The sequence below is a fragment of the Pseudophryne corroboree genome, chromosome 6 (genome assembly GCF_028390025.1).
Source record: "Pseudophryne corroboree isolate aPseCor3 chromosome 6, aPseCor3.hap2, whole genome shotgun sequence".
In the NCBI taxonomy this organism is placed as follows: domain Eukaryota; kingdom Metazoa; phylum Chordata; class Amphibia; order Anura; family Myobatrachidae; genus Pseudophryne; species Pseudophryne corroboree.
This window is the reverse complement of record NC_086449.1, coordinates 201,986,743-202,003,613: the sequence shown is the minus strand read 5'-3', so window position 1 is coordinate 202,003,613 and position 16,871 is coordinate 201,986,743. Positions and strand designations below refer to the sequence as shown.

Genomic DNA, 16,871 nt, shown 5'->3' with positions numbered 1-16,871 from the left:
AATTTAAAATTGTTGCAATATAACTGGCAAGTCAGTCCACATAGTTACTCGCTGTAATCGAGGAATATGCTGTCTTTTTTTTTTTTTTTTTTTTTTTGCTTCAGGTAAAAAAAAAAATTCTCCCCCCCCCTCTCTCTGATGTTATGTCAGAATTTTAAAGAAAGTATAATGTCCATAGCTGAGCATTTCCATAACACTTGTGCAAGTAACGCCAGCCAGTGATGCACTGCTTCTTGTCCTTGAATGTATAGTGACATACCCAGAAGGCGATGGAGGAGGAACAGGTGCTTCAGCCAGGAATAAGGAGCAGCTTGACAACCCAGTTCCTGGAGACAGTACATAAAAAATGAAGATTAATTCTTCTTGTACTGGCAAACATCCCAAAGGGAAGCTAAAATAGCACTGTCTTGTCCAACACATATGCTGACTCTACAGACACACAGCTGTGTTAGAAATCTGGTCTCTGAAGCTGGTGCTTGAGAAAGTAGCTGCACCAGCACTGGAGGGGATTTGGGAGGTTCTTCCGCACTGCAGGGGTCATTGACACTGAACTGCTAGAATTGTTAGTTGGGGGTTCATCACAGAATTTGTAGTAACTTTCCACATTAAAGAAGTGCTTTGTATACTGTCATTTACTTTCTGCAGCAGGATACATTGGTTTCCACAGGTAAACATCTGGGTGTAGAGTGGATCTTAATCCAGAGGCACCAACAGGCTAACGTTTTAGGCTGTCCCAGGATGCATTGGGGCCTCCCCTAAAAACCTGAAAAAGCTTTCTAAGAAGATTTCTTCTCTATGCTGTCATCGCTGTATGTCAGGGTGACACTTCAGTGCTGCAGCTCCATCACCTCCCAAGTGGCGTTGCATACTCCCGTTGTACAGTTCCCGGGCACTTACGGCAGAAACGTTCCAGCTTAGGCACACGGTCGCAGATGCTCTCCTGGTTCACGTGGCTGCTACGGGGAGGAGGTTAGACCCGCCATTAAATCGCCTTCCGTCCGCGACCTAGGGAAATGGGTCGCGGCGCTGGCGTGGGCACTGTCTCCGAGCAGGGATCCCACTAGACCATCGGGGCGTCTGAGTACTAACACCCCATTTAATAAGACTCACAGTACCCGGGGTGGAAGTCCAGCATAGGGGAGGTGGCGCGTGACCTGTAGCCTCTCCCCCAGCTCAGGGCGCTATCTCTGAGTAGGTTTTCCCACCCTGGAGCTGCCTCACACTCTACCTCACTCCCTTCCTGAGACGCTGTGCGCCATCTTCTGAGCATAGCTGCGGCTGGTCGTCGGGACTGCAGGGCAAGGTCTCCCTTGTAAAGCCGCCTGTATACAGCGCTGTGACTTTACAAACACTTGTGTATTCTACATGTCTTTATACAGACAGCGTTAGTTAAGAAAAAGTGTACCTGTTATAGAATATATTGTACGAGTATTCTAATATATACCTAGGGTCTATGACCGTACTGTGTGTTTATATATATATATATATATATATATATATATATATACTGTAAAATAGCCCGGCACTCACTAGATGCAATATGCAAAGGTCCTGGGTGCCCTCCGTGCTAGTGATGATAGGAAGAAAGGAATCAGCGGCACTCCAGGGTTTAGTCAATCAAAATGAGTGTATTCAAAGCATCACAAGATACATTGCAAAACCGACGTTTCGGGGCCCGTCGCCCCTTCTTCAAGGTGTACTAATATATATATATATATATATATATATATATATATATATATATATATATATATATATATATATATATATATTCTATATCGATGTCCTCCTCAGTCATCTGCAACAAACAGTAAACTTCTTCCAAGCCCACGGGTGGCTTATCAATTGGAACAAATCCTCTCTGGTACCAGCTCAGAGCATGGTACTCCTGGGGGCACTTCTGGACACACACAGTCAACGGCTGTTTCTGTCTCCAGAAAAGGTCCTGAACCTTCAGGACAACATAAGATGCTTCCTTTGTCGCTCCAGAGTGTTGATAAACTCAGCGATGCAAGTACTTGGCCTGATGGTAGAGTACGCTCAATTTCATTCCCACCCACTACAGAGGTTAATCCTTTCCAAATGGGACGGCCTACCTCGTCGGATCAGTTATCAGATGATCACTTTGAAGTCGGAGGTTCGTCTTTCGTTGACCTGGTGGCTACAGGACCAACGATTAAGCTTGGGCCGTCCCCTCTGAATCCCCGACTGGGTCTTGTTGACAACGGATGCCAGTCTGAGGGGATGGGGTGCAGTGTTGGCGCAACACTCGTTTCAGGGTCGTTGGACCAAGGAGGAATCATTCCTCCCAATAAACATTCTGGAGTTGAGGGCGGTGTTCAAGGCATTATCTCACCCTGCCTCTAGTGCAGAACAGGCCTGTTCAAGTACGATCAGACAATGTCACCACGGTGGCATACATAAACCATCAAGGCGGCACTCAAAGCCGCATGGCAATGATGGAAGTGTCAAAAATCCTTTGAGTGGAACACCATCTGTCAGCAATATCGACAATGTTCATTCCGGTCATCCTAAACTGGGAAGCGGACTTCCTCAGTCGCCAAGACGTGCGCGCCGGAGAGTGGAGTCTTCATCCGGAGGTCGTTGAACTCCTAGTGGACAGATGGGGCCTACCAAACGTAGACTTGATGGCATCTCAACATAATCACAAAGTTCTGGTCTTCGGATCAAGGACCAGGGATTCTCAAGCAGCATTCGTGGACACACTGGGTTTCCATGTAACTTTCGGCTTCCCTACGTGTTCCCTCCAGTGTCGCTCCTACCCAGGCTACTATGGAAGTTCAAACAAGAAGGAGGACACTACTTCTAGTCGCTCCAGCGTGGCCTCGAAGGCAATGGTTCGACAGAGAATCTCCTTTTACTTCCTCAGCGCCCGGACCTCCTCATACAGGGTCCTTTTGTTTATCCAGACCTGGCCAGACTGGCTTTGATGGCGTGGCTCTCGAAGCATTACTCCCGAGGGCCAAAGGTTTCTCCTGAGGCGGGTATCCAGATTATATTGAAAGCCCACAAACCGGCCTCTGCCCGTTGTCAAAGTCAAATTGCATATTCTGATATTTCGAATACACTATGGCATTTACTAATGGATGCGTCTACGACGCATACCTCAAATACGCATGCTATAGGTAATATGGTAGGGTGCGAATGACTGTAACGGCGAGTTACTGTGCACATTATGGTATAAGACGCATTTGTTAATATCATACTGTAACACAATAGCAAATATTTCTTACTCACAGAAAATATACACTCAATTACAACCAGAAATACAAATCTAATAGTGTCCTAAACATATCGGATTGTTCTGTCCAAACAAGCATTGTGTCATAAATTGTGATATTCCTGTATTCATGGAAGATAGACCTTTGACTGATTGGATGTGTTAATACCCTTGTTTGCCTCAATTGTTAGCATGAACAATTGGGACTTGGTGGTGATCCCATTGATCCTGTGCTGTCATTGTCTCTGGCAGTATAACAAACAAGAAGCCAGATACCATACAATTGCTAAGGATATACAGATTCCCGATTATGTGCCCTAATTCTGCATTCTTAAACACACCCCTGCACATACCAGAATTTTGTGTGAATCTTAAGTGATATTCAATATAATACAGACCAGACATTGATATTTGAATTAATATTGATATGTTAAATGTATTTTGTATTCTGGCTTTATGGCTTACACAGTACTGACCTGTCCCCTACACAATGAGTTACACATAGTCTTTACACAGCTGGTCAACAGTGTGTGTGTGTGTGTGTGTGTGTATATATATATACATACATATATAATATATACACACACTAGCTGGATTACCCGGCGTTGCCTGGGATTTTGAGAATGTTTGTTTACAAAAATGAATTTAAATATTAAACACACAGTATGAATGACATAGTATAAAAAAAGCATGTGAAATGTTATACACATCAATAAAATGAAAACCCAATGTGCTGCTGGGGGACCGTGCTACTTCCACTATATAACTTTCGGTGTGTGAGTTTGTGCTACCTCCATTCCCCTCCTCACATCATGTCACTGCCCCTGTCACATGCAGCCCTGTCATCACTGACATATCATGCATGTCCTGATATAGTCTGTGCTGCTGGCCCACCCCTATAGGGGTGCTAGTGGTGTGTTACCCCCACAGTGTTTGTTCCCAGAGTGTAAGTAATATGTGTAGCAAGTTTGGTGTACATTGCTCCAGGCATTCCAGAGTTATGCTGTCAGCTGAAAAACCTTGTGCTGCTGCCTCAACCTTAGGGATGCTAGGGGTGTATTACCCCCCCCCCCCCCCCCCCCACCCCCCCACAGTGTTTGTTCACAGCTTGTAAGTCATGTGTACCAAGTTTGTTGTAAATTGGTCTAGGCATTCTGGAGTTATGCTGTCTCCTGAAATACTCTGTGCTAATGTCCCACCCCTAGGGGTGCTAGGGGGGTGTCTAACCCCCACAGAGTTTGTTCCCAGATTGTAAGTCAGATGTGTACAAAGTTTGGTGTAAATTGCGCCAGGCCTTCCACAGTTATGCTGTCTGCTGACATACTCTGTACTGCTGTCCCACCGCTAGGGGGGTCTGACCCCCACATTGTTTGTTTCCCAAGTGTAAGTCATATGTGTATCCAGTTTGTTGTAAATTGGTCTAGCCATTCGGGAGTTATGCTGTTTCCTGAAATACTCTGTGCCGCTGTCCCACTGATAGGGGCGCTAGGGGTGTTTTCGAGATTGTAAGTCAGATGTGTACCAAGTTTGGTGTAAATTGCTTCAGGCCTTCCACAATTTTGCTTGCTGCTGACATACTCTGTTCTGCTATCCCACCCCTAGCGGTGCTCGGGGTGTCTGACCCCCATAGTGTTTTTTTCCAGAGTGTAAGTCATATGTGTACAAAGTTTGTTGTAAATTGCTGCAGGCATTCCAGAGTTATGCTGTCTTCTGAAATACTCAGTGCTGCTGCCTCACCCCTAAGGGTGCTAGGGGTGTCTTCCTCCCACAGTGTTTGTTGCCAGATTGCTAGGCATATGTGTACCAATTTGTGAGTACATTGCTCCAGCAATTCCAGAGTTATGCTGTCTCCTGATATACTCTGTGCAGTCCTTATTGGTGTATTATACTGTCCTTGCATTTCCCTGTATACCTGTGTTTATTGCTTGATCAATTGTTACTGCATTCCGTATCTGTTTTCCCCTTTTCTCCTTTATTAATTGCGGGTTGGAGCGCAGTACACTTGTGGAGTGTTTGTTTGTGGTGGAGTGCCGCACTTCTCATCGGCGTTGCGTCCGGTTGCATTGATGATTGCACTGGGTTTTAAATATTGTCAACTTTTACACCGTATTTATTACAGTGTTTGGAATTCTTACTTCACTAGTGTGCTGATAAGAATTATGACGTCTTGACGTTCAGAACTTCCAGAATTCTGGCTTTTCTGCAATGAGGCCTTGACTTAGGTCTCCGTCTGGCCTCCCTTAAGGTTCACATATCTGCCTTGTCGGTATGGTTTCAGAGAAAATTTGCGTCTATACATGACGTTCATACTTTCACTCAGGGCGTGCTTGGGATTCAGCCTCCCTATGTCCCTCCTGTGGCTCTATGGTATTTGACTGTTGTACTAAAATCCCTGCAAGAGTCTTCATTTGAGGCTCTTGAGTCGGCGGACCTTAAATGGCTCACGGCCAAGGTCCTGTTCTTGCTGGCTATTGCCTCTGCAAGATGGGTGTCGGACTTAGGCGCTTTGTCCTGTCGTCCACACTATTTGACTTTTCACCTGACCGGGCAGTTCTACGAACTCGACCGGGTTATTTGCCTAAGGTGGTGTCATCTTTTCACCTTAACCAAGAGATTGTGGTTCCGGCCTCCATCTCTTCAGACTTGTCTTCCAAAGAGCGTTCTTTGGATGTGGTAAGGGCTCGCCGTATTTATGTGGAGAGGACTTCCTCTATCAGGTGGTCAGATTCCCTTTTTGTACTGTTTGGTTTCCACAAACGTGGCTGACCTGTGAATAAGCAAACCTTGGCCAAATGGATTAGAATGGTGATTGCATAAGCTTATGCGCAGGCTGGACTCCCAGCTCCTGCTGCTATTAAAGCCCATTCTACTCGGTCTGTTGGACCTTCTTGGGCGGCCTGCCGTGCCGCGTCTGCAGAACAATTGTGCAAGGCGGCTACGTGGTCCTCAGTAAACACGTTTTATTACGTTCTATGCCTTTGATACTTCTGTCTCCCAGGATACTTCCTTTGGATGCCGGGTTCTCATAGTCGCGTCCCCTCCCTTGAGGAACTGCCTTAGGACATCCCTGACGTTTTCCTGTGGAAACCAATGTATCCTGCTGTAGAAAAGGAGTTTTATGGTAGACTTACCATGGTTGACACTCTTTCTGCGAGGTACATTGGTTCCACAGGGTGCCCACCCTGACGCACCTTGCTTCTTTGTGTTTGTATGGCATTAGTCGCTAATACCTTCTCCTGTCGTGAGAATGTGGTACTATGTGACTAACATCTGCCTTCTCTCTTGCATGCTCCTTTATTGGACTGGTTAACGAAACTGAGCTCTCAGTGCTTGGAGGTGGGGTTTATAGAGGAGGCCCCAATGCATCCTGGGACAGCCTAAAGCTTTAGCCTGTTGGTTCCTCTGGATCAAGATCCACTCTACACCCCGATGTTTTCATGTGGAACCAATGTACCTCTCAGAAAGAGTGTTAACCATGGTAAGTCTACCATAGCACTCCTTTTTCTAGTTTTATTTTATTTTACAGCAGTTAAATATGCCTTTCTCCACTTGCAGTTATGGGACAAAGATGGTTTTGTTTCACCTCTAGGAGGCAGGAAACTGGCAAATATAGCAAGATAAAGACACTATTAATTGCAGCGCCTGTGTCTATATAAAGAGTAAAAGAGGGTAGTTTAAACCCACACTAGAATGTCCGGGAAGCTAGGGAGCAATATTTGGTGCACGTTCACCTCCTATATAGGCGTTGTGTAATACTCCTAATTGATTAACTAGACAAAAAGGAAACAATAGAAGCACTCATAGAACCATATATATTGTGCCCCAGAGAATAACGGTCAGAGTCCAAAAGTTAATATGTTATAAATTACTTTATTAAAAACGAGTATAAACTCTTTATAACCATATGCATAACATTTGCCTTTTGTAACAATTTAAAACTATAGTCGAATAACTGACCTAGCATATAGATAGATACTATATGCTTTTCTGTTATAGGAAAAGCATGCTTGTATCAATGTGTAACAATTTCATAATTAGTATTCAACACTTTGTATGAATAAGTAACAGTACATTAAAAATAGGCAGCTAGAGAACCAAGTCCATAATAACCATGTAATTGTACAATGACAGTTAGGACCAGTAAAAAATACTGGGCGTCCCCGGAATTAATTAGATTTGTGATGTCTTATAAGCTGCTGTAGTGCAGGCAAAGTTAGCTATTTTAAGCCGATAGGTGTAAATAGTTACCGAGTCCAGGTAGGTGAACGGCGTGAAGCTGATGACAAGGAAGTCGCTGATCCTGGTAATAGAGAGCCCGTAATGAGCTGCGAGTGGGATCTCCACACGGTAGATGGATACCTTTTAACCGCTGTAGCCGTGCCATGGAAATTGACAGCACAGGTTATGGAAGTGCTGCCAGTGCTGGCGGCGTGTGGACCACAGCTGCTGGGTGAGGCAGTAGATGTGTAGACCCGCAGATGGATGTATAAACTGTGGTCAGTGAACAAGCTGGAGAGGGATTGGCTTCCTGTCTTCCATGCAACGCTTGAGACGGCTTTGGTGGTAATGTCTGCACAGCGTGGCCGGTATCTGGATTATCCACCTGGAACTTGCTAACAGCACTGTGGGCGGAGTCCTGGCGCGTTTCGTCACGACTACACGTGACTTTATCAAAGAGATGACTCTTGGAACCAAAAGAGCTCTATTTAAAGGGCTCCTGATAGAACAATCACCTGTGAAATCAATATACTTGTGAAGTCCGTTAATTGTTACACATTTAGCTAGGACTCCTGTGGCTGTTATTAAATCTATGCACTGGACACCTTGTTTTTTTTCAAAACAATGTTTATTGAAGAAAGGTAGATAGAGATGTACAAAATTCCATGTCTGGATTCATAGTGGAGAGGTACAAATAACAGAAATACGAGGTAGGTCAGGGTCATACAATAAAGTCTCGGTATGTGGAAAATACATGCATAATTACATATAGTACATGTAAGAATTTGGTAATAAATGATATCTATAGGATATATTCCACTCCTATTGTCTAGGGTTACCATTTTGCTTAGTGAAATGTGAGATCTGGTATTAAAGAGACATGAAGGTATCTAGTGGAAGTAAAGACTTGTAATAAGCCTCAGTATCTGACCATATAGACCTTTAGCAGCTGAGAGACCACTACAGACAAGGAGAAAGAAAACAGAAAGTGAAGAGATAATAACCCTTCTTCAAATAATTTTCTATTTTATAAAGAAGATTGGTTAGGTAGAAAAATCGAATTCGTATAGATTGTAGAGGGAAGAGAAATGAGAGGAGAAAGAAAGAACAAGAGGGGGTGGGAGATGGAAGGGAAGGGGGGGGGGGTGGACAAGACATGAAGACAGGACAACATACAGCATCGTTCTCTAAAGGGAAAACTATACCATAAGGTTGTCAGGTTGTATATATGTCCTGTGGACTGCGATAAGTAGACATTATTTACCGGCTCAACACATTTCAAACTTAGCATAGTTAATAACATTAATCAATCTGTCTATACAAATACCAAGTGGTGGGTTCGAAAATTTTCTGGATTCTGAGCTGAGTGGCATTATCAAAGCTTTGTATAACAGTTTCCCATTTCCCATAGAATCTAGGGGCCCCTGACTCTATATCCGGTACTAGAGCCTGTCGCTCGTAAAATATGTTGTTTAGCAGAGAGGTTCTCATTTCTGTAATAGATGGAGGTTGTCTGTGTAACCAATGGGTGAGGATTAATTTTTTAGCGATAGTGAGGATAACTGTCAGGGCAGGTATAATCTTCTGTTTGTGTGGTCCCAGGTCCCAATCTGAAAAGCAGTAAAATAGACATGCGGTAGGGAGCTTGGTGATTCGAACTGAAAAGATATCATTAACATGGTTTATCAGTTTGTCCCAGAAAGTTCTTATTTTCCTGCAGTCCCAGAAGTTATGATAGTATGTGGCCTCAGCCATCCCACATTTAAAACATCGACCCGTAGAGGCCAGGGTGAAATAGGAATGCTGTTTCGGGGAGATGTAGGCTCTATTTAAGAATTTGAGGTGCGTTTCCTGCAAAGCTGCGGATTTTAAATATTTAAATGTGGGGGACAGTTTGGACATAGTACCGACATAGCCGGGAAATCAGGTATGTCCCGCTGCCAGCGCGAGTGGAGAGCACTTTGCAAGGGTGTTTTCCCTGAGTCTATGAGAATAGAATATAAATTACGCAGCCTATATCCTATGGTCAGATTAAAACGCAGGAGAGGGGTAAGAGGGTCAATGGCCGTATCAAGGGCCATTCCAGGTGGTAACGACTGTGCAAAATGACGGGATTGGAGGTACATATAAAATTGGGAGTTGGGTAGACCATATCTATCTGATAATGCAGAGAAAGAGTAGATCTTACCCCCAGGGTCAAAGATATCTCGAATGCACGAGATGCCCTTCTCTTTCCACGTCAAGTAAGCACGGCCGTCCAAACCAGGAGGAAATTGTGGGTTGCCCCAAAAGGTGGTATAAGGGGAGTTAGAGGAATTCCTGTGCAATCGTTTATTGATAGATTTCCAGGCTTTATAAGTGTCATGAAAGAGTATGTTGGATTTTATATGGGAAGGAATCAGTGAGGTAGGTGCATGAAGGAGAGCAGCTGGGGAGAAAGGATGGAAAAGGTGTTCCTCTATGTTGGGGAGAGTATATACGGAACCACCAGAAAACCAATCCACCATGTATCGATACATAGCTGCATTTGAAAAAGCAGAGATGTCTGGCATCCCAAAACCACCCTCCGGCCTCGGCAGTCGCAAAATATGGCGGGATACCCTAGATTTCTTTTTTGCCCAGATAAATCTTGTAAACAGGGAGTCAAATCGTTGGATATCTGACTTGGAAAGTTGCAAGGGAAGCATTTGGAGGACATAGGATAATTTGGGGAAAATAAAGCTTTTAATAACCACTACCCTACCAGACAATGATAGAGGTAAATCCATCCATCCGTTCAATAATTTCTCCGCTGAGGAGTATATCTGGTGGAAATTAGCAGAGTATAGGGCGTCCAGATTAGGGGGAATCATGATGCCTAAGTATTTAAGTGGAGAGCGGCAAATTGTGAATTGTGTCAGCGTGGGGGATAGAAGGTTTGTGGAGTGACCAGGGCCTAGAGGGAGGAGGCGTGACTTGTCATAGTTCACGCGAAATCCCGAGAAAGAGCTAAAATTATCTATAATGTGCTTTATAGCAGGGATGGAAAATTGGGGGTTAGAGATAAATAAAAGCATGTCATCGGCAAATAGACTGAGTTTCACTTCAGTCGACCCAACGACAATACCAGTATATTCTAGAGACATGCGCAGTGCAGTGGCTAGGGGTTCTATAGCTATAGCAAATAGAAGAGGTGAAAGGGGGCAACCTTGTCTGGTCCCTCTATGGAGGGGGATGGGAGAGGACATATAATTGTTAGAGAGGATTTGAGAGGAAGAGTCATGATAGAGAAGACGTACTGCATGGATGAAGGCCTCCGGGAATCCAAACCTGTGCATGGTGTCAAAAAGGTGATCCCATGTGACTAGGTCAAAAGCCTTCTCAGCATCAAGGGAGAGAAGGGCATAGGGGTTCTGGTCTCCCGAGGTCTCCAACCACTGCATGACAGTCAGTATCTTACGCACATTCACCGTAGAGTGGCGCCCCCAAATAAACCCTGTCTGGTCTTCCTGGACCAGAGAGGGCAAGAGAAGCTTTACCCGGTCTGCCAAGATCTTGGTATATATCTTGTAATCCGTATTCAATAAGGATATAGGTCTATATGAACTGGGAAGCAGGGGGTTTCTCCCTGGTTTATGGAGGATTTTTAGAATCGCAGCGTTGAAGTATAGTGGAGGAGGTGTTCCGGACAACAGCAAGTTGAATAGTTTACAAAGGGGTTTGACCAATTGAGGGGCCAGTATTTTATAGTATTCATTGGTTAGACCGTCAGGTCCAGGGGTTTTGTTTGGTTTCAAACAGTGAATTGCATGGAGCACCTCCTCCTCAGTAATGGGGTTCAGTAGGGGTTGGGATGAGGTAGAAGATAGAGAGGGAAGCGTAAGGGAAGACCAGAAAGAGTGTTGTTGTTGGTAATCAATAGAGGGTTCAGAATATAGTGAGGAATAAAAAGACTGCAGAACCTCAGACACCTGGTCACAATCATGTACCACAGTGCCGTCAGCCCTAGTTAGAGCATGGATAAGTGTTGGGGGATGTTGACCTTTCAGGAGATTTGAAAGCAATCGACTAGATCGATTGCCTAATTTATGAAATCTACATTGAGACATAAATGTTAATTTAGATTCGGTTTGGGTTAAGAGTTTGTCCAAAAGGGATTTCTGTTCATGGTAGAGTTTTCTGGTAATTGGGGTGGGGGACTGCGTGAACGCTTGGTAGGCGTCAGTAAGTTTAGATTGAGCATCAAGGTACAGAGCTTGTGTGTCTTTCTTATGTTTGGAGGTGAAGGAGATGATAGCACCTCTTAGTACTGTCTTAGACGTCTGCCAGAACAGGAGCGGTGATTCCTTCTCTGCAGTTATATTACAATGTGTGAAGTCAGCCCATGATGCCTCCAGCATATTTCTAAATTGAATGGAATTGGTCAGGTGGGATGGGAAGCGCCATTGTCTGACAGGGCCTCTATTGGGGAAGGTGGCGAGAGCCATCCAGCAGACCGCATGATCCGACAAGGACACCGGTTCAATTTCAGAAGTTTGCACCCTGGTAAACATAGAAGCCGAGATGAGCAGATAATCGATTCTCGACAGTGTACCATGAGCAGCCGATAAACAAGTGTATTCACGGTCGACTGGATGACAGGCTCGCCACACGTCCACCAAGTGCAGCTGTGACATTAGATATGGTAAACCATATTTGGGAGTATAACGGCTAGATCTGGATTTGGTGTTCCTATCAAGAGCATTGGATACAGTAGAGTTAAAGTCACCTGCGAGTATCACCTGTTTATGAGAGTGTGGGTGCAGTTTAGCGGCAATGGACAGAAAAAAGGGTTGGGGATCGATATTGGGGGCATATACATTACACAGTAGAAAGCGTGAGTCATCTAGAGTGGCGTCTACAATGAGGTATCTGCCTTCAGTATCAGATTGGGAGGAGTGAAGGTCTACTTGGACGGAGCGTCTAATCAAAATGAGTACCCCACGGGCCTTGGCAGTAAATGGGGCGGACGCCAGCACTCTCCAGCCCAGGCAATTGAGCTTGTCAATCTCAGGGGGAAGGAGATGAGACTCCTGGAGGAATGCAACATCTACATGTAGTTTAGATAAGTAAAGTAAGATTTTCTTCCTCTTTATGGGGGAGTGGAAGCCACCTACATTATATGTGCAAATTTTTAAACTGGTAATCATTCTGCTGAAGAAAGGTATGGTTCATGGCAATAAATAAAGCCGATAATATCATATCTACAAAATACATTGCTATCATAGACATAGAAAACCAACAGGACAAGACACAGAGAGGAGAGAACAATGGGTAGAAAAAGTGGGGGAAAGTAAAGCAAAGGATCCAGAAAAGAATGGATCAAAGGATTAGCATCAAAAGTGCACTTCAGGTACAAAGATAATCTAAATTGACCTATAGTTCGCCAATTGGAGAACCAGATAAGAACTCCAGGCTTGCCCCAGCCCTGGTACTGAGAAATAATAAGCATAGCTTATATATGGCATAAACAAAACATAACTTAGAATAATATGTGGAAAACTTTAGGTGGAAGGCGCCTTAAAAGAAGGATCCCATTCAGAATGGGATTAATGATGAAATGGCACCCGCCATAGCATTTACGCCGGTAAGAGAGGCGTCTCCTCCCACCAATAATTTCAAGAACTTCTAGCGATTAACAGCTATAACATAAACAGATATATCAAAGTAATAGAGTAATCGCCAGTAAAGGAGGAGATAACCACGCTAAGGAATTTTATTGCCGTGGTTAGCAGTCAGGAGTCGAGTCCGTTGAGGGCTGGCGCAGTGAGGAACGGCCGTTCTCCTCTTCCAGTAGATATGCTTCCGCATCAGCCACGGTGGAGAAGTCTGTAAATGAAGATCCTTTGAACAGGCGTAATCGTGCTGGGTATATAAGAGCGAATTTTCTATTTGCTTTTGCTAGGCGGGAACAAAGTGGGGTGAATTCACGTCGTGCCCTGGCCACCTCTGCCGAATAATCTTGGAAGATAAAAATCTTCACATCGTTCCATTGTAAGTTCCGCTTACGGCGAGACGCAGACCAGATGGTGTCTTTGTGGATGTAATTTAGACAACGGAAAATAACAGCTCGGGGTCGGGAATCCTGCGTAGGCCTTGCAGGACCAATGCGATGGGCCCTCTCCACAATCATACCCGTGCAGGAATCTTGGATATCAAGCAGATCTGGCAGCGTGTCTTGTATGAAGGAAAGGAGTGCTGGCCCTTTAAGGGCTTCGGGTAGCCCAACAACCCTCAGATTATTTCGACGTGATCTATTCTCGAGATCGTCGACCTTATTAAGAAGCTGGTAATGGGATTTCTGAAGAAAGGCGCACTGTTCCTTTAAATCGGCAACGTCATGAAATGTCTCCCCAAGGCGCTGTTCATTATCCTGCACCCGTTTGGAAAGCTGTTTAAACTGTGATTTGATGTCATGCACTGCCTGTGTGACTTTGGCAGCATGAGATTCCATAATAGGATTAATGGAGTCCTGAATTGCCTTTACCATGTCAGAGTATGTAATTGGGCCCTCAGCCTGCTCTGTAGTCTTATTAGACTTCTGTGTAGAGGGGGCAGCATGTACAGGGAGAGCTGTGTTCACAGAGGAGTCAGAGGAGGAATGTAACTCACGATCTGTGTGTATTTGCTGCTGCTGCGGATGTGTCTGCTGTCCGGCGGCCATCTTGGATTCCCCTTTCGTTTTTGCAGGACGTTGTTTGAGGGGCTTAGCCGCTTCTGGGGCGGCCAGGAAGCGCTCCATCAGGTGCCAGAGGTGTTCCCACAGGCAGGTGAGTGGTTCTGGAGCGGGCTGTAACGCTATGTGCAGCGTACAAGCTAGCGCGGGCTGGGGCGGCACACGGAGCTCACACTGCTGCTGCTGCTGCACGCATCGGCGCCGTACCCGGAAGTCCTGGACACCTTGTTTATTACTCAATAATATGTATAAAAAAAGAATTAAAAAACACAGCAAGTGGGAACTAAGTTCACCAATATATAATACGTTAGTATACATAAAAATATATCTAGTAGAGACATGGTGAAAACAATAACAAAACTCAAACTTTATATGAGAGTATACAAAACATAAACTCATATGATCATTTAGACATGTTGAAGAATCTCCTAGATACAGCAACTCACATATATATATATATATATATATATATATATATGTGTATGTATATATAATAAAATTAAAATATATAATTTAAAAAAAAAAGTTTTTTTTAATGAATAATGTCTAAATGTAATCCCTTCATTTATGAATAAAAAGTAATGGACATTCTATCATACATCTATATTTCTTTATTTTATTGAATTATTTAAAGTTAATCTTATAGTTACTGGAAAAAGGACCGAAAAAGACGATAGAAATTACTCCTTAAACTTGTGTGTTTATAGACCAACTGCACTGTACAGTAAATGAATAAAGAAATTCAACAAACAAAAAGGAAAAAAAAATGGGAGATTTTCAAAAAGAAGAAAGGGGAGAGCGGGGAGTATGATGTGAATTGAAGAGGTGTTGAGGGTCTATCTCAATATACTCATTGAGGCCGTCAGGAACGAGGGTCCTCAATTTGTGTATCCAGAAATTTTCCCTTAGACACAATCTATTGTGTCTATCTCCACCCCTTTTGGTGAGATTGATTGTCTCGATGCCTATCAGTTTTAAACCTTTTTGATCTCTATTGTGACAATAAAAAAAAAAAAAATGTCTGGAAACGCCATGATTCAAAAAGCCCTTGAGAATGTTACGCCTATGCTCCAGAAACCGATTTCTTAATTTACGTGTGGTTCTCCCCACACAGTGGAGACCACAGGGACAAACTAATAGATACATGACATGATCACTGTTGCAGTTAATGAAATATTTAATTGTAAACTCATCTCCTGTGGTAGATGCAAAGGAATGTGTGTTGTTTTTGATATGCGAGCAGGTGATACAATTACCCGAGCCACTTCTAAAGCAACCAGAGGTTTTTTTTGTAAGCCATGAAATGGATGGATCCTGTGTGTCGACACCTGAACTTCTTTTATCTACAAATAGACTGAGGGCCAGGTGTTGTCAAATTCTCAGATTTTTTGAAAATGATAGAAGGAGCATCTGATCTTAAAACCTTATCAGTTAATAAAATTGGAAAGTAATTTGTCAGAATCTTTTTTGCTCTTCCCTGCAGCACTATTAAATTTTGAGTGAAAATGCGGGAGCTCCTTTTTAAAAGATGTGTTCTTAACCTTATATTTAAGGATATGCTCCTGGTCCAACAAGCCCACCTCTTTTAGTGCAGAATCAATCAGACTTGTGGGGTAACCTCTAGTGCTGAGGGCACTAGTAAGTTCTTGCGCTTGTATATTGCTACAATTGCATCGTAACTGACGCAATTGACCTAAGGGTATCTTTTTAACCCAGGGTTTAAAATGCATACTGTCATAATGAAGGAGGTTAAAAATCTCAACCTCCTTTCTAAAAGTTTTAGTAGTGATAGTACCATCTATAAATGTTATAGCAATATCGAGAAAGGAGATTGACTTATTGTCCAATGTGCCCGTGGACTGTAAATTAAAATCATTTAAGTTTTTAAAAGTTTGGTGAGGCTGGTGAAACGTGAAAAATCCCCATAAAAAAATAAATAAATCATCTATATAACTGCCATAGAAGACGAGGTCCGCCCCCAAGTCCCGCCCCCATATGTGCGAGTCCTCAAACGCGCCCATATATATGTTGGCGAAGCTGGGCCCGAACCTCGTCCCCATGGCCGTCCCAAGTGTCTGTAAATAATAAGTGTCATTAAACAAAAAATAATTATGTGACAATCTAAACGATAGAGTCAACAATAAAACTGCAGTCTCTCTGACGTAGTATCTGATTTAATAATATATATGGTAAATATATCAAGATGCCAAATTGAATTAACCCCTTTTCTGGAGCTGATTTTCCAAAGGTCTTTTCCATAGTGGGTCCAGTTTCTCACATAAGTGTAGGTAGACCAGAAATGCCTTCCTCAGATGAACAGGGAACACAGGGTTTAAATGCCCTGTGCGCTTCTGTCTGTGAATTAGCTTGATCTGGGTCCCTAATTACGCCAGACAGACATGTCAAGGAAGGTTGAGGGTATGCATGCTGCCTGGTCTGCAAAGCACAGAAGATCACAAAATATGCTGGGGCATATTTTGAGCAGGTTGGTGGTGGACCTGTCTTCAATCCGTACTTCAAGTTAAACAACTATTGTTCCAGGAACAGGGATTCATGGGGTTGGGTTTGCAATGGCGACGGTCAGAATACCGACCACAGCACCCCAACAGGGGGAAGGAATACTTGCCTTCCCCCAATGACACCCTAACCTTCCTCGGTGGTGCCTAACCCTAAACACACACCCCCACCCCCCCATCTTCCCGCAGCCTTTTTTGGCAC

General features: G+C 43.8%; 1 protein-coding gene across 2 annotated transcripts in view; it reads left to right on the top strand.

Moving 5' to 3' along the window:
* Window positions 1-16,871, top strand: part of CLPX (caseinolytic mitochondrial matrix peptidase chaperone subunit X) — a 90,717-nt gene that overhangs the window by 48,168 nt on the left and 25,678 nt on the right. The window lies entirely within an intron of this gene.